The 24,115-nt window shown below is 42.5% G+C and overlaps 1 protein-coding gene across 2 annotated transcripts in view; it reads right to left on the bottom strand.

Annotated features, from left to right (window-relative positions):
* The window catches only part of ASH1L (ASH1 like histone lysine methyltransferase), a 3,741,676-nt gene that overhangs the window by 1,785,169 nt on the left and 1,932,392 nt on the right, over positions 1-24,115 (bottom strand). The gene's annotated exons all lie outside the window — the stretch shown is intronic.

Here is a 24,115-nt window from a genome sequence, read left to right as displayed (position 1 = left end):
AGTGATAAAAACAGTAAATTACACACACAAATTGCAATAAAAATATACTATAAGCTTGAGAGTGTGTAATCCACTTCTGAAGCGAAGAGGCAGCAAACAAGTTCTCAGGTATTACAGGGTTCTGGGGCATTCTGGGTAAAAGAAAGAGCTTGAGAGTTGGATCCAAGAGTCTAAGTAAATGTGGCCGAGCTGGATCCAAGGTCGAATTTGAGATCCATTGGTTGAGGATTGAATAAAAATGACAATATCACATGACACACCATCCTGTAATGGAAGAAGCATGTTCAACTGCTTAAAAAATAGGATGGATGATTTATACTGAACAATGCTGGTAAATAAGAAGCCTACATCCAATTTAAAAAGTACACCAAAAGAAAACCTGCAGTTCTTTCATCAAACAAACAAATCAACTTGCACACCTAGCTGGCAAAAATGAAACCATCCTGCAAAATGGAGATGCCAAAGGCTATTACTAAGTTCAACAAATGGAGTTCCAGATTTAATACTCCCTACAGTAGTACTGTTCATGCACATGCAGATTACACCATCATAACATCATTGCATTGATACTCTTGCAATCTACATCCTAACCTACTACCACTGCCAAAATTCACTGCTTCACATCTGGATGCTCCACAACAAGGCCAGTAGTACTTTGCTTAAGTATACCACTATTCTGTAAACCATTAACCTTGATAATCACATCTGCTCTATCACCACAGGTTAAAATGAACCTCATATGTATTAAATTAAGCTCATTCTTTCTCCATGCAACATCTGTATTTACTGTACACTATCTTGTTTTACTGCAATGCGGTCATGAGTGGAAATGCCCCTTGTTCAATCTTTTTACCCACAAAACAAAAATCGAACTGTATTACTACATTTCAGTGTAGCAATCATGTATACTTATTTATCTCTATGCACCAGGTTCACTTACAGAGAACTCTGCAACACCTTTCCAATGTTTCAATGGCATCCAGAATCATCCAAGTTGAGATAAGAATATTTTCTTGATTAACCGTACTCATACTTGCTTTACACAGCGATGACTGCTGTTTTTGAGCATTGTTAAAGCATTTATTCAATTTTATGGCAAAAACAGTCATTTCATGGTTTGTTTGTAGTCTGTGTGCCTCCAATTTGTTTGGAGAAAGGCAAATTAGACAGAGACTTAGCTGTTTGTTGTTTAATCTGCACTTGAGAGCTGTTTCTAATATCCTTTTACATTAACAAATTCCAGGGTCAGACATACTGTCGCAGAAGGTGTTTACCTGGTCTCTCTGAGTTGAGAAGCACTGCAAGAAGCTCAAAATGTGGTTGTTTGTTGGCTAGAGAGCATAAGAGTCAGTTTTCCAGCTTTTTTTCTGTGTGGAGCTTTTCACTGGGCCGCAGCAGTAAGTAGTGCCCTGTATAGTTGCAAATGCCTAGACAATACAATTTACCTGTAAGTTAGGACTGGATCTGAAACCTGTTAAACAGTGTGGCATTGTGCAGAAATAAGCTTAGAGCGGCTAGCTTCTGCACTGACTAGCACTACCATATCCTAGCATTACATAACAAATTGCCCTAAACTCATGAAACTACCCCAGGAAACCCCTGTTAAAACAAACACCTTAATCCTACACAGCCAACCCTATTACAGAACCAGACAGCATGATTATGCAATTTCCAAATGTATCTGTGGCCAGCTTGATATATTTGGGCATCTAAGGCAATGTAGCAATTGTCGCATGTTCTCAGACAACCAGCTAGTCATTAAAAAAAAATAATACAGTATGCGAGAGATGCAAATACACAACTTCCTTGGAGGCAAAAATCTTGCATAGAAATAAGACTCATGAATACCCAAGCTACATCCTTTGCATGTACCATTCATGATGCACAGAAGACTGTTCTATAATGAGGCCCTTAAAAGAAACATTTCAAAATCTCAAAAACCTCCAAAGCCACCTAATGGCAGGCCTGTTCCTCAGCAATCACTAAAGTACACACCAAAAGCAGCACCAAACATCTCATATAAGCCTACACCTAATGGCCCTCAAGTGTGAAGCCCATAAGGCAAGCATACACTTTACCGAATATTCTTGTTGTCGAGGACTACACTGTGTGACACAAACATGCCCCAATCACATGGATGGACACTGGAAAGATAAAAGTTAGTTGCCTACCTGGAGCCAGGATCCACAATATCACGCATGCACCTAAGTTATGGCACCCCAGGTGCCAATATGATTCTATCGTAGTCCACGTGGGTGTAAATGACCTTAGACATACCTCAAAAGACTATATGAAAAGATACATAATGGATCTTTCAGAATACATGTCACGGATAGTTATAAGGCTTCAACTGAGCAGCATTCTACCTTTACAAATGATGATGCCACAGCATGAACATAAAATGATTGATTTCAGTAATTGGCTTAGTTTCTGGTGTCACTTCTAGGGATCCAATATCTGTCAGCATGGGAGATCATGGTCAAAAGACACCCCCCCCCCCTTAGAGTCTTTTTTAGGCTAAACAAAAAATACAGAACTGCCAACATTGTTCAAAAGTCTACAAGCAATGTTAAGCTGCTACTGCTCAATGATGCTCGGAACCTAAACAAAAAACTCCACAACCTTTCAGCCCTCCTCACTACAGAGAATGCAGACATCTGTGCCATGAAAGAGACTTGCTTTAAAGCCATAGAAAGTACCCCTGATGTGTAAGGCTACAGCATCTTCCACACATTAAAGCCATAGAAAGTACCCCTGATGTGTAAGGCTACAGCATCTTCCACACATTTAGATCAACAGCAGTAAAGACTGAATGAAAATCTGTATAAAGCAGAGAAATATGGAAATCAAGAAACGATACAAATGGAAATGTTTATGGAAGACTTAAATATGCCAAGATTAGCAGTAGATGAGGCTCAATTACTAACTGTTGGGATAGGAGGAGATGGGAAAAATTGTGATGTGTAACCACTCTACAGGAAAGTCCCCAGGAATAGATGGTATTCCTGTGGAAGTTTGGAAGCTGGGGGGGGGGGTACAGTTGTGTACACTTAACATAAATGTAGATTTTAGAGTGTATTCACTGTTGCAGTCCTAACAAATGGGTTATCCGGCTCCTGGTAGCCCTCAGTCGGCCAGAATACCAAAGGTAAGTAAAAATGTCATCGGTTGTAAAGGACGTCAGGGCGTCCGATACAAAAGGAGGCAGCCGACGTCACTTCCTCAGTCTTTCTTGCCATAACAGTCAGGAGCCCCCAGAAAAGAAGGCTTAAATCAAAAACCAATTTGACAAAAAACAAATTAAGCCTGTACCTCAGGAAATGAGAATAGGAGAAGACCACAAAAAAGGGTGAAGTAAGGAGGGAAACCAGGACTGCAACAGTGAATACACTCAAACATCTACATTCATGGTAATTATACACAACTGTACTATGTGTACAGCATATAGGTGGTAATCCATTAAGTACATAAGAAGTAATTAGGGACCTGGGGATCCAAGTTGATAGCAATCTCTCATTTGACAACCACGTGGCCAAAGTGGTTAGAAAAACATTTTATATAGCCCACCTAATCATGAAGTGATTCACATCTAGATCAGGGGAGGTCATCGTGCCTCTTTACTCATCCCTCATCAGGCCCAAAATTGAGTACAATGCCCCTTTTGGGATATACCTTACCAGACACCTGCAGCAACTGGAAAGACCCCAAAAGTACCTCACCAAGAGGATCAAAGGGCTCAAACAGATGCCATATGCTGCCCGGTTAAAGAAACTCCAGCTCTACTCAGTGGCATACCGCCTGCTCAGAGGCGATCTGTGCCTGACGTATAAAGCCATGTCCAACCCGGAATTAATGGACATGCTGCACCTCAGAAAATCCAAATCCCATCGAGCTATGCACTCCAGAGACTTGAACCTCAGCACTGAAATAAAAAGGACATGCTGGAGGGACAGATTCATAACCCAGAGGCTCCCTTCACTCTGGAATAAAATCCCTGTCCAGGTTAGACAGAGTCCCTCATTGACTCTCTTCAAGAGGAATCTTGATGAGTGGATGACAGATCGTAGGTTTACCCCGGGTATCACATCTGTGTCACTGTTAGACAGAGGCACAATATACTAACCTCGAAAAAGGGCATAGCAAAATTAATTTAAAATGGGTGGCGAAAGCCAAACACACTCTGGCTAGGCTTATAAATGCCCTAGGTGAGATAGCCTAGTATGAACCTATGAACCTATGTTCATCATGTTTCACTGTTGCAGTCCTAACAAATGGGTTGATTACCAAAGCCCAGAGAAAAAGGGGGGAGGAACCAAGAGCATCAAGGGTTGGAAATAATGCCCTGCAACACCGCAGTGGCAAACCCTGTCCTGGCTCTGGAAAACAGATGCAAATTATAATGCTTGGTGAAAGTGTCAACAGAAGACCATGTGGCAGCCTCCAAAATGTCTTTAGTAGGGACACCACTTAGAAAGGCTGCAAAAGTGGAAGCCGCTCTAGTAGAGTGGGTCCTAACCCCTTGAGGCAGAGCTTTGCCATGAAAGGAATAACAAAAAGTAATACAATGTGCAATCCATTTAGAAATGGTCTGCTTAGAAATAGCCTTGCCCTGGGGCTCCAGGGGCAAAACTAACCAATAACTCTGCTGATTTTCGAAGATCCTTAGTCCTGTCCAGGTAAAACCTGAGCTGTCTATGCACATCAAGGGAATGTAAGATCCATTCACCTCTATTGCGAGGATTAGAAAAGAAGGTAGGAAGGTGTATGGACTAATTAAGAGTCAGGCTGGAAACCACTTTAGGCATAAAGGAGGGATTAGTCCTCAGAGAGACTATCTGCATAGAAAATAAGAAAAGGCTCCATGGCCATCAAAGCCTGCAGCTCAGAAACCCTCCTTGCTGAAGTTATATCCAAGAGGAAAGCAGTCTTTAAATCTGTAGAGGCAGCTGGCTCAAAAGGAGGAAGAGTGAATTTCTCCAGAAGAAAATTAAGATCCCAGGCTGGAGTAGGTGCTCTTCTGGGAGGTTTTAGATTGCAAGCACCTCTGAGAAACATTTTCATCAGGGTATGAGAGAAAATGGGCTGTTCATGAGAACAATGAGCAGAGACAGCTGAAGCGTAGATCTTGATAGAGGAAAAAGAAAGACCACCCTGAAGCAAATCAGCCAGGTATTCCAAAATGAGAGGAAGGGTAGGTTGAAAAGCAGACTCCCCTCTAGTCTGCATCCACTGAGAGAACCTTTCCCATTTGCCAGCATAGGATTTCCTAGTGCTAGGTCTCCTGGCCTCCCTCAGCACATAAACAACCTGTTGGGAAAGGGAGGAAAAAAGGGAAGGAGTCATACAATCAGCCATGCCGCCAAATGGACAGACTGAAGATGAGGATGTAGTATGTTTACCCTTTCCTGAACCAAAAGATTTGGCTTCAGAGGAAGATGGGAGAGACTGCGAAGCAGCGGATACCAATGCTGTCTGGGCCAGTCTGGAGCTATGAGAATAGTCCTTGGACGTTCGTCCCTGATCTTCACTAATAGTCTGGGAAGAAGAGGTAGAGGAGGAATGGTGAACACTGATAGCAACGTCCAAGGGAAGGACAGAGCATCCACTTTCCATGCTGTGCTCTGCTGTGTCTGGTGCAAAAGAGAGGTAGCAGATGGTTGTCCAGGGAGGAGAAAAGATCCACCTGAAAAGTGCCCCAACATTGAATGATGCTGTAAAAGACTGCTCTATTCAGCTGCCACTCGTGAGGATCCAGAGTTTGCCTGCTCAAATGGTCTGCCAAAATATTGAGCATTCCCGGAAGAAACTCAGCTGGAAGATGCAGGTCCAGCGATGTTGCCATGGACCAAAGATTCATGCTTTGCCTGCACAGGGGGTAAGAGTCCCTCCTTGCTTGTTGATGTACCACATGACCAAAGTGTTGTCCATCCTGACAAGCGGGTTCACTGATGAAAGAAGATGCTTGAAAGCCAGTAAGGCCTGCTGAACTGCAATCAACTCTTTTAGATTTATGTGCAGGTGTATCTGCTGGGCGTTCAAACTTCCCTTTATGCATCTGCCATCCAGGTGTGCTCCCCAGGCATAGTCCAATGTGTCTGTAGTCAGAACTTGAATGGCAAGAGGTGTCCCAATAGGCATGCCTTTGTTTTGTAGACAGGCTGTTGCCCACCATAGAAACTCCGTCTGCAGAGATGGAAGCAGAGGAATCATCACATCCAGTTCCTCCGAGTATTGACACCAAATGTTCTTGATGTACCACTGCAATTTCCTCATATGCAGTCTTGCATATGGAATAATGAGAATACAAGATGCCATGAATCCCAGAGCTTGCAGGTGGCTTCCTTGCAGGTAGCTGGGACAGGCTTTCCAAGTCCTTGAAATAAACAAAGAGTTGTCTGCTTCTCCTGGGTGAGATATATCATCTGGGCGGCTGTGTTTAGACTCGCTCCCTGGAATGTTATCTCCTTGGATGGTACCATTTTCGATTTTTCCACATTGAGAGTGTAACCCAGGGAAGAGAGAAAAGTCATTACGAATTCCAGATCCTTTAATAGCTGTTCCTGAGAACTTGCTTGAATCAGACAGTCGTCCAAGTATGGGTAAATCTGAATTTTCTTCTGCCTGCAAAAAGCAATGACTGGGGCCAGGCACTTTGTGAAGACTCTGGGAGCAGTAGATAAGCCAAAGGGCAGCGCAGAGAATTGGTAATGTTGCTCGCCCACTCTGAAATGAAGGTACTGACTGCAACTTTCCCCGATAGCAATGTACACATAAGCCTCTTTGAAATCCAAGGTTACCAGCCAGGAATCCTTTTCTAGAAGTGGTAGCAACTGATGTAGAGTGAGCATTTTGAACTTTGGAATTACAAGAAGAGTTCAGAATGGAAAGATCCAGGATAAGATGCCAGGTGCCTTCTTTTTTTGGAACTAGGAAAACCCTGGAATAAAAGCCCTGGCCTACCTGCTGAGCAGGGACTGATTCTATTTGCTCCCACATGAGACAGAGACAAAATTTGTTTTTCTACTTCTGCCCTTTGGTTTGGAGGAACATCCAGGAATCCCTTGGGAGCTGGAAAGTTGCAGAAAGAAAACTTGTGCCCTAGGGACACCATTCTGAGCACCCACTTGTCATCTGTGACAGTGGCCCAGACATCTACAAAAAGGGCCAACCTTCCCCCTAAAGGACTCTCCTGGCAAGCAAGAACAGGCAGAAGTTGTAAAAAGTCACAGAGTTTTGAATGAGATGCAGGCTTGGAGCATCCCCCTTTTGAAGTGGAAGCCTGCCAATGCCTAGACCTTTGAGAAGTAGTCCCCTGCCTTCTAGAAGATTTGTAACCTCTAGTCCTGGAACGGTTCTGTCTGCTGGTATCAGGAAAGGTCCAACTCTTGGAAGGGTAATTCCTGCTAAAGCGAGGGGGTTGAACTTGCAGAAAATCCTTAACAGTTTGCATGGACTTGGCCTTATCCTCCATCTTCTTCAGTATCTCCTCTGCTTTGCTGCCAAAAAGACTGTCTTTATGCAAAGATAAATCCAAAAGCTTAGCCTTGACATGTTTTGGAAGAGGCTGTTCTCTGAGCCAAGCGCACCTTCTAATTACAGATCCAGTAGCCGTAGCCCTGCTGGAGGCCTCAAGGATGTCAAAACCACAATGCAAAGAATGCTTATTGACAGGACTGTCTGAAGTCAGTAAATCCTGCAAGTCTTTACTCTCTGCCAAAAGAGGTACACTTGCTATCCTAGACTTAATAGCCTGCAAGGTGTGCTGCTGATACTTCAGTATATGAAAAAGACAACTGGTAGCAATAATAGCTAGGGTGGCAGAGGTATAAACCTTCTTGCCCCACCTATCTAGGTTCCTAGACTCCCTGTCAGAGGGAACAGGATTCCTGGTAACAGTGGCCTTAACTCCATTGGGGCCCTGAGAAATAATCTCTGATCAGCCAACGGATTCCTGAAAAGAAACCGATGCGAATCAGGGACTCTGTAGTACCGGTCAGGTTTCCTGGGAGCAGGAGGAACCGAATTTGGAGACAAGGAATTTTCCAGAAAAACTTACAACTTCCAACACAGGGGGAATAGCAAGAGACCTATGCTGAGGTAAATCCAGAAACTCCCTAATCCATTTCTCGGATTGAGGATAATCCTGACTTTCCCATTTAAAATCTTCTCTGAGGGTATTTAAAGTATCACCAAAAGAGAAATCCTCTGGAGGAGAGGCCGAAGGGATGCACTCCTCTGCATCTGAATCCTCAAAAGGAGAAAAAGCCTGCGTAAATTCCTCTTCATCAGCAGAAATGCTGGAAGAATTAGAACCTGTGCAGGACAAAGCCTTAGGGGAAACATCCCTACTCCTTTTAGAAGGAGGAGGCTGAGAGTCCCTAATAACAGTCAACAAATCTTTAGCCATTTTAACCATTTGGGACTGAGGGGAATGAGAAGAAGTTGGAGCCTGCCTTTTCACGGGCTTACGAATGGAAGACTTACCTGCAAGCCTGAGGGATTCAGGAGGCCTGGCAACCACCGAAGTTGCAGAAGAGGTTGAAGGAAGAAATTTGCTGTCAGAATGCAAAAAGGAGGCCTTGGACACCGGAGTTAGTTTAGCGGCTCCTGCTCCAGCAGAAGAGGTGACCTGCAACAGGTCGGAAGGCAAAACGGAAGCTGAAGGCCTAACAGACTCGGACTCGATCAAGGCCTGTGGCTGTACATCAGTGGACTGCAGGGACTGCAAAGGTGTCTCACTGGCTACCGCCTGACTGACGACCAACTTAACCTCATCTGAGGGCTTAGCTTTCAGAGGCCTGTCACAGTCCTTATCCTTACATTTCTTCGGAACATCCGAAGCCTGAAGACCGGCGGACGGCATACCAATGAACTTAGGCCAAACTCCAAAATGCCTAGCCAAAATCTTAGCCCGACGCCGGATTGTACGTGGATTAAAGGAGGCACAGAGATCACTCATGGGGACATCCTGGTCAAGGCCTAAACAAATAATGCAATAGGAATAAAATTCTCTATGGGGAATTTGCTTTCCACAGGTAAGGCAATTATTAACTTTTTCTGACATTCATTAAGGCAAGAAAAGAGGATCCCCAACGAGGTACTTCGCTGTAGTATACTTCAACTCTTGTATTCAGAAACTAACAAAGGTAAACTGCCGACCGGCACTCGTGCATGAAAAGCTTCTGCTTCGGGCTCCGAGGCAAAGAAGACCGAGGAAGTGACGTCGGTTGCCTCCTTTTGTATCGGATGCCCTGACGTCCTTTACAACCGATGGCAAGCGATATCATTTTTACTTACCTTTGGTATTCTGGCCAACTGAGGGCTACTGGGAGCCGGATAACCCATTTGTTAGGACTGCAACAGTGAAACATGATGAACATCTAGGAAAGATCTGGAAGGTTTTGTTGAACAGTATTTTAAGAGGAGAAGTACCAACATCCTGGAAGAAAGTGGTGGTAGCTGTAATATCTAGAGAGGGTAAAGATACATGAGATTCTACTTCATACAAGCCCATTTCAATACTAAACCATGATTATAAAGTGTTCATGTCTATAATGCCTAAAAGAATGTGAAAGGCAATGCCAACACTGATAGATATGAATCAATTTGGTTTTGTGCAGGAGAGGCAAACATTTGACAACACCAAGAGAACACTGATGACACAGAGGGAAGCAAAATGTAAAAAATACCATTGCTGTTGGTGGGTTTTCATGCCGAGAAAGAATTTGGCAGAGTAAGCTGGGACTTTATGAGCAGAGCAATCGAAACATTTGCATTTCCTGAAAAAATTATAAGGTTGATTAGGAGAATATATGAGGGATTGGAGGCAAAAAGTCAAGTGGGTGAGGTCCTCTCTGATAATTTCTGTTTGAGCAGAGGAAGCAGGCAGGGGTGTCCTCTTTCCCCTTCGTTATTTGCATCATATTTAGAACCATTAGCAAAGAAAATAAGGGACTCAGAAATTCAAAGATATAATTGATATGGCAGTCAAGAAAAGCTGGCTCTATTTGCAAATGATATAAATTTATACCGGACAAAATGACAAAAAAACATTACAGTGTTTTGGAACAGTTTGAGAAAGTTTCATATCTTTTCAAGATACAAACATTAATGAAGCTAAAACAAAGGCAATAGCAGTACATTATATACCCACATATGAGGTGGTTCAGCAATATCCATATTTATGGGGACATAAAATTAAGCATTTAGGAGTATGGATTAAAAATATTCTGGTGTGGCAGCTAAGGATATGCGGGAAGAGACTAAACAAAAGATGATACAAAAACTGACAAAACGGAAGCCTTGTTATATGGATAGTAAGATACAAGCAGTTAAAATGGTTTTAGTCCCATTTAGTCTTATACACAGGTCAGGCATATTTTTTTTATCAACCAGAGGAAAAATTGTGGATACCAATTAATAAACAGCTGAAGGACTATCTGGAAGAGGAAGACGGCAAGAGTTAAGTCCAGATAAGATTCTTCCAGTAGAACAGGTTGGATTGGGAGTACCCAATTTGAAGGAGTATTTCAGAGCTACACAGTTAAACTAAGTTAAGTTATATATAGCACAAGCAAAAAACTATAATTCAAAGTGGAAAGGGATCATGATGAAACAGAGGGGGTGCTCAAGAGACGAGAAGAAACTGGAATTTTGGATGCAGGCCTTTAAGGAGAACAATAATAACCATACAGAATATTATATCTATAAAGTAGCAGAAAGTACCCCAAGAACTAAGCCAAGACGGGAATGGAGAGATATGACCAATAGGGGTGACTGCAATTAGGGCTACAGACAATAGGGAGCAGGAATTTATTGGAGAAAACTGGCAAAGGAACCAAGGTATTGGGAGCAAATAACTAGAGAAGGAAAGATGACAGAATGAGAAGACGCCAAGAATTTATTTGGACTGAAAGTTAGAGATTGCCTTCCCTATCAAGGTTTGATAGCAGAGTATAGAAAAAAAAGAAAAACGGAGGTCCTAAATGAAAGACCAGCACTGGTAGAGTTTCAAGTAGAATCTAGAACAGAAGCTGCCATTAAAAAAGGAATAATTAGTATAGCATATAAAATATTGCATGATAACAACTATAAGAATAAATCAGAGAAGAATAGAAAGGACTGGGAAGAGAGACTGAATAAGCAATTCACAATGAAACAATGGGAGAATATATGCAAGTCTCCCAAATATGCAACAAAATTTAGAAGATTTAGGATTTTAGCTTGGAAAAGTGTACATAGATATTTTTATACCCTAAGTAGACTGCAGAAATTTTTTTCTCAGGTAGACAGCAAATGTTGGAGGTGTAACGGGGAAGAAAGAAGCAATTGTGAACATATTTTCTGGGAGTTGGCAGAATTCAAGGATTCCCTACGGGATGCACCGTCGGAGATGCTGAGTGGGCAGATTGGTGTGAAGAGGGACATGATTTTTCTGAGCAATAATAAAGAATTGGAATTGCATATACATGGCAAGGCCTTGCTGTGTCTAATTATGGTGTCTGCCAAAAAAAGCAATTACTAGAAAATGGAAATCAAAATCTAAATCAACTATGCTAGAAGTAGTAAATATAGTAAAGATAAAACAACTGGAAACGAGATCTTACGAAAAGTGAAACGCAAACTACATAGGAGAAAATGGGAATTGTGGGAACAATACATACAGGGGAGGAATGATGTTTAAAAGAAGGCAGCACTTAAATGAGGTGTGAAATGTTTGACTGAATATGACTGGGTAGATTATAAGTGATGTATAATGCTTGCAACTGGGAGTATGTCAGTATGACTTGTGATGTAAAATGCTTGCTACTAAGATTGTGTCGGTGTTGTTTCTTTTCATTTCTATAAATGTAAATTGCCTATGTCGTAGATGATGGTTTAATAAAGATATTTCTTGTTTTAAAAAAAAAAAGCAGTACAGACTGGGCCAAAGGTGGGGATGTTTCAATCTACGTCAACAAAAAATATACCTCCAAGTTGATTAAACGGGATGAAATCATGGAGCTCATCCATGTGCAAGTCACCAGAGGTAAGCTCTTTCACTATATCATGGCTAGCTACAGGTCACCATCTCTGCCCCTAGAGTCTTTCAACTCCTAACTAAACCTACTAGAGTTGCTCACCATCCAAAGAAATTAATGAGTGACTAACTACCCTTCTGTAAGACTGGGAAGTGTACACTGACTCAAATTCACAGCCACAATGCTTCCTGGACTTGATTAACACAAACACCATGGAAAAGATACTGCATGCTCCAACCAGAAGATCAAACACACTGGATCTGGTAATCACCAATATAGGGGAGTGTTGCCCCCTCCTCATTAATGAGGTCAGGTCATAAAGCGGTCTCATTTGAAGTAAAAATCAACCCAGAAAATCTAGCTAAACCAGTAACATTTGGGGACTATTCAAAGGCAAACTACATCCTATTGTGGTAATTTGTCAAAATTTAAGGCTCATCCCCCAATTCCAAGACCAACACTCCATTCATCCATCAAAACCCCTTTTTCCATTTTCACACAGTGAGTCAAAGTGTTGTTTCAACAGTGACAATCATCTAGTACCAAGATTCACACTGCCAGGTGGCTAGCCCTGCTACAGTTGTTCTTCCACACTAAGGCAGCACTTAAATGAGGTGTGAAATGTTTGACTGAATATGACTGGGTAGATTATAAGTGATGTATAATGCTTGCAACTGGGAATATGTCAGTATGACTTGTGATGTAAAATGCTTGCTACTAAGATTGTGTCGGTGTTGTTTCTTTTCATTTCTATAAATGTGACAATCTCACCTGTGACCAATTCAATGTGTTCAATCCACTGACTGCATATCTTTGGGATGTGGAAGGAAACTAGAGCACCTGGAGGAAATCCACACGAATATAGAAACAACATGAAGACTCTGCACAGAAGGCATCCCAGGGAACTGAAGCAGGGAACGTCTTGCTGTGAGGGACAACACTATCTGCTGCACCACTCTGCCACCCCCAAGACAACAGCTAGCTATGCAGAATTATTCACAGAGTTACTATAGAAATATGTAGATGGCTGCATAGAGGCTGCTGCACTTACCAGACATGAATCCAAAACAAACACTAAAAACAAACCTCAGTGGTGTAATCCTCACCAAAAAGTACAGTTGTGTACACTTACCATAAATGTTGATATTCAAGTGTATTCACTGTTGCAGTCATCACATTTGGGTTATCTGCTTGCAGTAACCCTCAGTCGGCCTGATTATCAAAGTCTTGGGTCCTGCGTTGGTTGCTGTCTCATCTTCCATGACGTCAGGTAGTCAGGGGTATAAAGCATGCAGCCGATGCCATTACATCAGTCTTTCTTGCCGTGCGGTGTCCAAAGCAGAAGCAGTTCGCAAGTGCCAGTCGGCCGACTCCTGAAATTTTCATTTTTGAGTTTAGAACCGAAGTCTTCAACTAAAGCTAAGTATCCCATTGGAGAAACATTTTCTTGCTCTAAACCGATGTCAGTAAAAGTCAGTAATTGTATTTTTTGTGGAAAGCAAATACCTCATAAAGATTTTCATTCATACTGTATTCCTTGCCTAGGCCCTGACCACGACGTACCTCGCTGTCGGTTTTGTGCCTTATTTAAGCAACGAACTATTCGTCGTCTGTATATTCACGCTTCTAAATATTTTGGTACTCGGTTCAATTATCCAGATATGTTTACGGTTAGCCATCTGACTACTGACATTCTGAAAAACTGCAAAGATAAAGACAGAGACAGGCCGCCTAGGTCCTAAATTAAGAAAACTCATTGCCAAAATCAGAAAAAATAACTTGCATAAAGACAAGTGCACTCTTGCACAACTAAACAAGAAAGCAAGACATCCAGCTAAGTACACCAAAGTTAACTATTAGGTCAGGATAACCTCAAAGGACAATCAGAAGGTTTTCTTCATCTACTTCTGGAACCTCAGAGAACACACAACAGCATGCAGAACTGGTGAATGGTACCAACCTGCACTGATCAGGGTGTCAAAGCAAATCAACACCTGATAAATTCAGCTCAAACTTCATTCCCACTCCTCCTCAGCTCCACCAGGTTAAATCCTGCCAACATATTTCCCCCAAATATCGGGAAGGACCAAGTGCTGGTAGTACTCACTAAAGCCAAGAACACTACTTCCATGGCTTCAGACATTATCCCTGGTTGTTTTCTTAACGGCCTAAAACATGACCTATCAAGACTACTTAAGGACATCTTCAACTACAGCCTTAAAAACAGGCTACATTCCAAGTGAATGGAGGACTGCAACAGTCAATTCCCTTCACAAGAGTGGACCATCGACCCACCCAGGGAACCATCAGTCTAATAAGCCTTATATGCAAAGCCATGGAATGAATTATCATGAAAATGATAAACAAGGACAATGCCAACCTACAGACATTGGACTCATCCCAATTTGGGACTATTAAGGGCAGGTCATGCCCACTTAACTTGGTACACTTTTTTCAGGGGGTCATAAAGGTAATGCACGAGCGTAAAATGGTGCATACAGCATACCTTGACCTGGCTACGGCATTTGATACAGTACCCCACTTAGATACTGTTGACAAGCTCTTTGAGCTATGTGTAAACCCTTACATAACTTGTTGGATTGCCAGCTGGCTCACAGACAGGACCCAAGAAGTCAGGATTGGTATGATCACCTCGACCAAGAGACCAGTCACCAGTGGAATACCCAGGGGCTCGATGCTCGACCTGCTCCCATTTGGCATCTACTTCTTGGAAGTCAACACAAATGTTAAAGGCTTCTGGCTTCCAAGTTCGCAAATGACTGTAAATTCTGAGCTATTTTAGATTCACTCCAAGAGACAAACATCTTGCAAGTGGGTTTAACACAGAGAAATAACTGGTACCAATGCCATAGCCTAATATTTAATGCCAAAAAATGCATTATGATGCCTTCAGGAAACTGTCTACCCAAGTTAATCACCCCACTGATAAAACACTCATAAGAGAAGTCAACCCAATAGTACGGGTCTGGGAACATATGCAGACAGCAATCCTACCTTAGTGTACCTAAGATAATAAGAAAATCATTCTATGTCACACAACTTATATATAGGCAAGAGTATGGCATTCATGTCAAAGGACGTTATAATACTACTCTACTTGGCCCTTATCAGCTCGGTCATTGAACACAATGCCCCCTTTGGCATGTATCTAAACAGACACTTGCAACAGTTGGAATGCCCACAAAGGTTCCTCAAGAATTCAGGGCATGAATATCCTGTCCTACACTGATCGCCTAAAGGCTCTGTCTCTGTACTCATTCCCCTACAGGCTGCTGATAATGATCTTTGCCTGGTTTACAGGGCTTCCTCAGACCCAGCACTGATGGATATGTTGCACATGAACAAAACAAAGAGCACCAGTCCCACTAGATCCAAGGGATTTAAACTTCTTCTGGGACATGAACAGAATGTGTTGTATCCCAAAGGATGCTCACACTGCGGAATAAACTCCCCATCCATGTAAAACAGAGTTCATCCCTGACCCTAGTCAAACAAAATCTTTACAACTAGATGGGAAATCGTAAATTTACCCCAGGTCTGGCTCCTATGTCCCTTATGGACAGAGGCACCTGTCAGCTATCAGCCCCCCCCCCCCCCCATGATACCTGGCACCCAAATGGTTTCGTTTCAGTGGCAAGTCGTCATTAGCCTTGTAACAAACCCATGAACCTATGGCCAACCTTATAGTACCACTGCACTGAATAACTAAACCATGCTGTACTCCAATGCTGTTCATTCCCTGATAGAATTAACCAGTTTTCTAGAGATAGTACCCTATAGTATATGCAAATCACCAATTAATTTTAACTAAGATAAGGCTACACATGCTTACTCAGCATTCTCAGCAAACAACTAATCACATCACACAGATATTCAGCATTTGTGAACCAAACAGTTTATTATCCTTTGGCTACTCCACCACATCCTAGCTATATGAAATAATCAAATTCACTACATGGCTATTTGTCTAAAACTGTTCTTGTCATATTTATCTCTATCATTCTTTGGTATGCTTTGTCTCTCTAAATATTTGCCTGCAACAACAATCAATCGCGGGATGACTGCATACTCTCAATGTGTAAAATTATTTGCTGTTGTTTCTCCAATGTGCATTACACGAAGTACTCCTGGGGCTGCTCCCTCTATGGATATGTTGATAGTGTACTAGCAAAGTGTTTTCACAAGTACCACCACAGTTCCATTTTTTTGTTTGATGTATGGATTGTGGATAAAAACCACGTTGGATCATCCTAACTCACAAGGTCATACACACAGTGGATATAAAATGTTTACACACCCCTGTTAAAATGCCAGGTTTTTGTGATATAAAACATGAGACAACAATAAATCATTTCAAAACTTTTCCCACCTTTAATGTGACCTATAACCTGTACAAATCAACTGAAAAACAAACAAATCTGTTAGGGGACAAAAAAATATAAAAAATAAAAAGCGTAACATAAGTTGGTTGCATAAGTGTGCACACCCTTAAACTAATACTTTGTTAAAGCACCTTCTGAATTAATTACAGCATTCAGTCTTCTTGAGTACTCACCTGCCACCAATTAAAGAGACTCATTAACCCCAAATAATGTTCAGCTGTCCTAGTAGGATTTTCCTGACATGTGCTCAGTTGCCTGCTACAGGAAAAGACATGGCTTACAGCGAGCTCACACAGCATCGAAGGGATCTCATTATTGAAAGGTATCAGTCAGGAGAAGGTTACAAAAAAAATTCCACAGCAATGGATATACCATGGAACACAGTGAAGACAGTCATGAAAAAGTGGAAAAAATATGGGACAACGGTGACATTGCAAAGAACTGGACATCCCTCCGAAACTGATGAAAAGACGAGACAAAAACTGGTTAGGGAGGCTGCCAAGAGATATACAGCAACACTGAAGGAGCTGCAGGAATTTCTGGCAAGTACTGGTTGTGTACTACATATGACAATCTGCCATATTCTCCATATGTCTGGACTATGGGGTAGGGTTGCAAGATGGAAGCCTTTTCTTGCACAGAAAAACATCCAGGCCCAGCTAAAATGTGCAAAACAATACATCAAGTCTCTCAAAAGCATGTGGGAAAATGTGTTATGGTCTGATGAGACCAAGGTTGAACTTTTTGGCCACAATTCCAAAAGGTACGTTTGGCACAAAAACACTTTTGCATCACCAAAAGAACACCATCCCCACAGTGAAGCATGGTGGTGGCAGTATCATGCTTTGGGGTTGCTTTTCTTTAGCTGGAACTAGGGCTTTAGTCCAAGTGGAGGGAATTATGAACAGTTCCAAATACCAGCCATTTTTTGCCCAAAACCTTTAGGCGTCTGCTAGAAAGCTGAAGATGAATTTCACCTTTCAACATGACAATGACCCCAAGCAAATATCCAAATCAACAAAAGAACAGCTTCACCAGAAGAAAATTAAAAGTTTTGGAATGGCCCAGCCAGAGCCCAGACCTAAATCCACTAGAAAATCTGCGGAGTGACCTGAAGAGGGCTGTGCCCAAGAGATGCCCTCCAATCTGACAGATTTGAAGTGCTTTTGCAAGGAAGAGTGGGCAAATACTGCCAGGTCAAGAAGTGCCATGCTGGTAAACTCCTACCCAAGAAGACTGAATTCTGTACTTAAATCAAAAGATGACATCAACAAAGTATAAGTTTAAGGGTGTGCACACTTATGCAACCAGCTTACTGTACATTTTTCATTTTTTTCCCCTAAAAGATTTGCTTTTCAATTGAATTTTACTGGTTATTTATTGTGGTCTCATTTTTTTTACATCACAAAAACCTGACATTTTAACTGGGGTGTGTAAACTTTTTATATCCACTGTATATGCACACATAATACAGGGAAACAAAAGTACAATTACGAAATTTTGCTTCATGAGATAAAGAACTTCCACACATTTTAAATGCAGTCTTTTTCCACTGACAAAGTAAGACTAACTGTAAACAAAGTACAGTTTTGTACCTACCATAAATGTAGATGTTAGAGTGTTCACCCTGCTGCAGTCATCACACTTGGGTTATCCTGCCATGAGGCGGTCCCGCAGTCAGCCCAAATTCCAAAGTCTTGGTCCGGCATCGGTTGCTGTCGCTTATTCCCTGATGTCAGTGCGGCAGGGGTATTTAAGAGGCATCCAATGCCATTTTCTTCAGTTTTTCTTGTCCCAGATGTCAGGTGCCCCCAATAGGTAGGCAAAAACATATATATATATATATATGGTTATATAAAAATCAAACAAAACCCTTAGGCACAAGCAAATACACCACAGAGGTAGTATAGGAAGACGTGGTAGAGATAAGTTCAGCTAGTTCAGAGGGGATGGAGGGAGGGTAACCTGGACTGCAGCAGGGTGAACACTCGAACATCTACATTTATGGTAAGTACAAAACTGTACTATGTTCATCGTGTTACCCTGCTGCAGTCATCACACTTGGGTTGAATCCCAAAGCTAAGGATGGGTGGTGGAGTTAAACAGGGTTAGAAGAAGCTAGTAGGCCCTGCAAAACTGCAGTGGCAAAACCAGCTCTAGTCTTAGAATATAGGGGTAAGTGGTAGTGTTTGGTGAAGGTGTGCACTGAACTCCAAGTTGCAGCTTCCAGAATATCCTTGGTTGGCACTCCCCTGAGAAAGGCTGCTGATGTAGCTGTAGCCCTGGTGGAGTGGGACCTAATGTTAGCAGGTACCAGTTTCCCATGATGCGTGTAGCAGAAACGTACGCAATGCCCTATCCATTTAGAAATGGTCTGTTTTGAGATCGCTTTTCCTTGTGATCCTGCAGCATAGGCTACAAAGAGCTGGTCAGATTTTCTGAAAGCCTTAGTTTTATCCAAGTAGTAACGTAATTGCCTGTGAATGTCCAAAGAGTGCAGGAGTCTTTCTCCTTTGTTCTGGGGATTTGGGAAAAAGGTGGGCAAATGAATGGTTTGGTTTAGGGCCACACTGGATACCACCTTAGGCATAAAGGAAGGATTAGTTCGTAGAGAGACTCTGTCTTGATGAAAAATGAGGAAAGGCTCCACTGCCATTAGTGCCTGTAGCTCTGAGACTCTTCTAGCTGAGGTTATTGCTAGTAGTAGGGCAGTTTTCCATGAAAGAAATTTTAAATCAGCTGAAAAAGCTGGTTCAAAGGGTGGCAGTGTAAGCTTTTCCAGAACAAAGTTGAGATCCCAAGTAGGTGTTGGAGCTCTCCTTGATGGCCTTAAGTTCTTAGCCCCTCTGAGGAACTGTCTTAGGAGTAGATGTGAAAATAAAGGAGGATCCGTGCTGTAATGCGCTGAAATTGCTGAGGCGTGGATCTTAATAGATGAAAAGGAAAGTCCTTTGTGTAACATCTCAGTGAAATATTGTAGAATCTGAGGGATGTTTGGATCAAGGGGGTTTAGGCCTTCAGCCTGGTTCCAGGCGCAAAATCTTTTCCATTTGTCTGAATAGGTTTTCCTGGTGCTGGGCCTCCTGGCCTCCAGAATGACATCCATAACAGCTTTGGATAAAGGTGTTGGTTGGTTGTTTAGGTAATTTGCCATGCAGCCAGGTTTAAAGTCTTGAGCTGGCTGTGTAGAATCTGATGGTCTCGCTGGGTGAGCAGGTGAGGAATTTGTGGCAAAATCCGTGGTGGGTCGTAGGCCATATTCCTTAAAATTGGATACCAATGTTGGCATGGCCAGTCTGGTGCAACAAGTATCATTTGTGGCCTCTCTAATCTGACTTTCAGCAGTACCTTTGCAAGAAGAGGCAGTGGAGGGAAGGAATAAACTGTTAATGTTTTGAGATCTATGTCTGGGCGTCCCCATCTTTGAACTATCATTGCAAATTCTTGTGGATCTAGTTTCCATTCGTGTGGATCCATGATGTTTCTGCTTAGGTCGTCTGCCAATGTGTTTTTCTTTCCTGGCAGGAATTGTGCTTGTAAGCGAACCTGGTAAGAGAGTGCAGTGTTCCACAAGGTCATTGCTTGCCTGCATAGAGGGTAGGAATGTGTGCCTCCTTGCTTGTTTATGTACCACATAGCTGTGGAATTGTCCGTCTTTATTAGTAGTTGTCCTGGGTGTAGAAGGTCCTTGAAAGCTGTTAGGGCATTCTGCACTGCTAGCATTTATTTTTGATTGATATGCAGGTGTCTCTGATCTGTAGTCCATTTGTCCTGAATGCACTGCCCTGCCATGTGTGCTGGCTGTGGGTAAGGTGAAAGGCTGACCCTTGTTGAGGTGACATGCCTGTGCCCACCATAGAAATTCCTGTTGAAGGCAGGGAATGAGTGGTATCATTGTCTCCAAGCTGTGGCTGTGCTGAGTCCATACACTTTTCAGGTACCATTGTAATTTCCTCATATGCAGTTTTGCAAATGGTATTAGAAGAATGCAAGATGCCATGAATCCCAAGGCCTGCAGAATTTTTCTTGCAGGGAGTTGGGTCTTTGTTGCCATTATTTTGAAATATTGAAACAGCTGTCGTTGCTTGTCTGGCATGAGGAAAGCCATCTGGGCCGTTGTATTCAAGCTGGCACCGAGGAATATTATGTTTTGTGAGGGTACTAGTTTTGATTTCTTTTCGTTTACTGTGTACCCTAGGCAACTTAGGTGTTTGACAAATGCCAGATGCTGTAAAAGAATGTCCTTGCTTTCTGCTTGAATAAGGCAGTCATCCAAGCATGGGTATATTTGAATTCCTCTTTGTCTGCAGTATGCAATTACTGGTGCCAGGCATTTTGTGAAGACCCTGGGCGCAGTAGATAAGCCAAAGGGCAGTGCAGAGAATTGGTAATGCGTTGAACCTGCAATGAAGCAGAGGTATCTTCTTCAATTTTGTCTGATAGGGATATGCAGGTATGCCTCCTTGAGGTCCAAAGTGACTAGCCAAGCATTCTTGCCCAGCATGGGAAGCAGCTGCTGTAGTGTTAGCATCTTGAATTTTGGTACTTGCAGATAGGTGTTCAGAATTGAAAGATCCAGAATGGGTCTCCATGCTTTGTCCTTTCTTGGGACTAGGAAGAGTCTTGAGTAAAAACCTTGTCCTTGCTCCTGTGCAGGTACCTGATGAATGGCTTTCATGTTCATGAGAGCTATAATTTGTTTTTGTGCCTCTGCCCATTGATTTGGTGACAGGTTTGGCATTCCTTTGATCCTTGGTAAGGTATGAAAGTGGAATCTGTATCCTTGGGAGACCATGTTTAGAACCCATTTGTCTTTTGTGATGATGTGCCAGTTGCCTGCAAAAAATGCTAGTTTCCCCCCCAAGGGAATTGCCAGGAGAGATTTGCTTGGTAGTTTGAGGATAGAGTCATTGTGTTTGTCTTCTGCTAGCCTGAGGCCCGTCTTCTCCTCCTTTCTGGGTAGCAGAACCCTATTGGCGAGGTTTGTAAGGGCCCTGTGACTGGCCTCTGCCCCTTGGGCATCTGTATTTGCCCCTCTGTGATCTGTCTGAAGCTGGAAAGGACCAGCTTTTTGTTGGCCAATTTCTGCTGAAACGAGGGGGTTGTACCTGCAAAAAATCCTAGACCGTTTGCATAGACTTTGCCTTATCCTCCATTTTCTTTAAAACCTCTTCTGCTTTGACACCAAATAATACATCCTGCTGTAAAGGTGCATCCAATAATTTTGCTTTAACATGGTCAGGGAGGGTTTGTTCTTTTAACCATTAACCAAGCATGTCTACGTATGACAGAGCCAGTAACAGCTGCTCTACAGGAAGCTTCCAATGAATCAAATCCACATTGCAAGGTATGTTTTCCCACCTGTTCAGCTGCATGCAAAAGATCCTGCATTTCTCCTTGAATTCAGGCTGTTCTGAATGTGTGCTCATTTTTTTGTTTTAACTGAGACATCAGGAATTGTTGATATTTCAGCATGTGAAACTGGCAATTTAATGCTCTCATAGCCAGAGTTGCTGAGGTGTAAATTGTCTTTCCCCATCTATCTAAGGCTCTGGAATCCCTTTCAGAAGGCACACAGGATTTTTAGCCATAGAAGCTTTTGCTCCCTTAGGACCCTGGAAAATTGTTTCTGGGTCAGCTACAGGGCTTTTATAAAGGAATTTGTGTGAGTCAGGTACTCTGTAATACCTGTCTGGATTGGCTGGAGCAGGAGGTAGAGAGTCTGGATTTAAACTAGACTCCAAGTAAACATTATCCACAATATCTAAAACAGGAGGGATAGCAAGAGGTCTGTGCTGGGGTAGTAAAAGGAACTCTCTGAGCCTTTTCTTAGAATCTGAGTAATCCTGGCCTTCCCAGTGGAAATGTTCCCTCATGGTATGCAAAGTTTCCCCAAAGGAGTAGTCTTCAAGGGGAGAAGCCGAGGGAATGGAATCTTCAGTCGCAGAATCCTCATAAGGTGGAAAAGTGTAATCCTGTTCCTCAGAAGAATCTGAGGAGAGAGAAACCTGGTCAGAGGATGCATAATCCTGCTCTTGTCTTGGTTTTTTATCAGGAGGGGGATGGGAACCCCTGATAAGGGTAATTAAATCTTCAGCCATCTTAAGCACCTGTTTCTTAGGCATGGGGCCTTGAACTGTAGCCTGAGGTACAGTTTTCTTTGGTTTTAAAGGAGTTTTAAGTTTAGCATAAGATTTTAATGGTGAGTGTAGTCAGTCTAAATACACCTTCTGCAACTGAAGTTGTTTGCGTTGCACCGGTGTCTAGTTCTGCTCCGGTGTCAGTAGAAGGCTGCGTAGGCCTAGTGGACTCTGCTTGGGAATCCGCAGCTGTCTGGGGTTCCAGTTCTGCGGTCGTCAGGGGCTGCGTAGGCGCCTCACTGAAAACTGGAGAACCGGCGACAGGCCCAACTGAGGCCTCAGTGTCTGGCTTATTCCTAGGCTGCCTGTCCTTATCCTTGCGTTTTTTATGAGTGGCGGTCGTCGGCTGCTCCGATGGCATGATATAATTAAATTTCCTACCAAAGTAATGCCGTGCGAAGTCAAAACGGCATTTGATAGTTCGTTTATTAAACCTAGCACAAAAACGACAAGCTGTGATGTCGTGGTCTGGGCCTAGGCAAGGAATACAATAGGAATGGAAGTCCTTATGAGGTATTTGCTTCCCACAAGAAATGCAATTAACTTTTTCTGACATTGGACTGAGGCAAGAAAATGTTCCCCAGCGGGGTACTTAGCTTTAATGAAAACTTCGGACTGAAATTCAAATCGAAAATCTCAGGTGTCGGCCAACCGGCACATGTGAACTGCTTCTGCTTCGGGCACTGCGCGGCAAGAAAGACTGAAGAGAATGGCGTCGGATGCCTCTTAAATACCCCTGCCGCACTGACGTCAGGGAAGAAGCAACAGCAACCGACGCCGGACCAAGACTTTGGAATTCGGGCCGACTGCGGGACCGCCTGACGGCAGGATAACCCAAGTGTGATGACTGCAGCAGGGTAACACGATGAACATCATTTTAATACAATACTCCCATAGCCCTGCTTAACAACCATAGATAATAAAATAACTGTGGATAGTATGGACTAAGTAAAACTGAACTTAATAAACTCTCCAGCTGTTATAATCACATTGCCAGATTTGCCACTGGGATGCCATACAGGACACACTACTGTAAAAACCTAAACTATCTAGGATGGTTAGAATTGCCATGCCTATTTCAGTATAACCAGCTTTTAGTTGCACACAAAGTGCTTAACCGGCCAGAAAGTACACCTGCACTTAAGAATATTATCAACCGCTATAGCAACCTCAGACCACTTCGCCCCTCTAACAGATTGCTAGTTCAAACTGTCAAAATCAACAATTCAGCCAGTGACTCTCTGTTTGCCACCTATGTTGGTACATCCTGGAACTCACTGCCTACTGACATTAATCTAGAATCCATCGTAAGTCAATTCAGGAAAAGACTCAAACAATATTTTAAATCACACTGGCTATGTCCTTGTTCCAAGCCTGATTAGCCCTCTTCCTATGTTTGTGTTCTAATTCATTTGTAACTTAACTGTGTGTAATTCTTTTTAGGTCTTTTAACCTTGTGTAATCTTAATCCTTGTATGATTGTATTACATGTATAGCTGAACAGAACCTGTAAACTTTAACAAAAATTATGTAATATTACTGTTTGTGCCTT

The sequence above is a fragment of the Protopterus annectens genome, chromosome 8.part0, assembly GCF_019279795.1.
Source record: "Protopterus annectens isolate FY-2018-M chromosome 8.part0, PAN1.0, whole genome shotgun sequence".
NCBI classification, from domain to species: domain Eukaryota; kingdom Metazoa; phylum Chordata; order Ceratodontiformes; family Protopteridae; genus Protopterus; species Protopterus annectens.
This window is presented reverse-complemented; position numbering and strand designations above follow the sequence as displayed.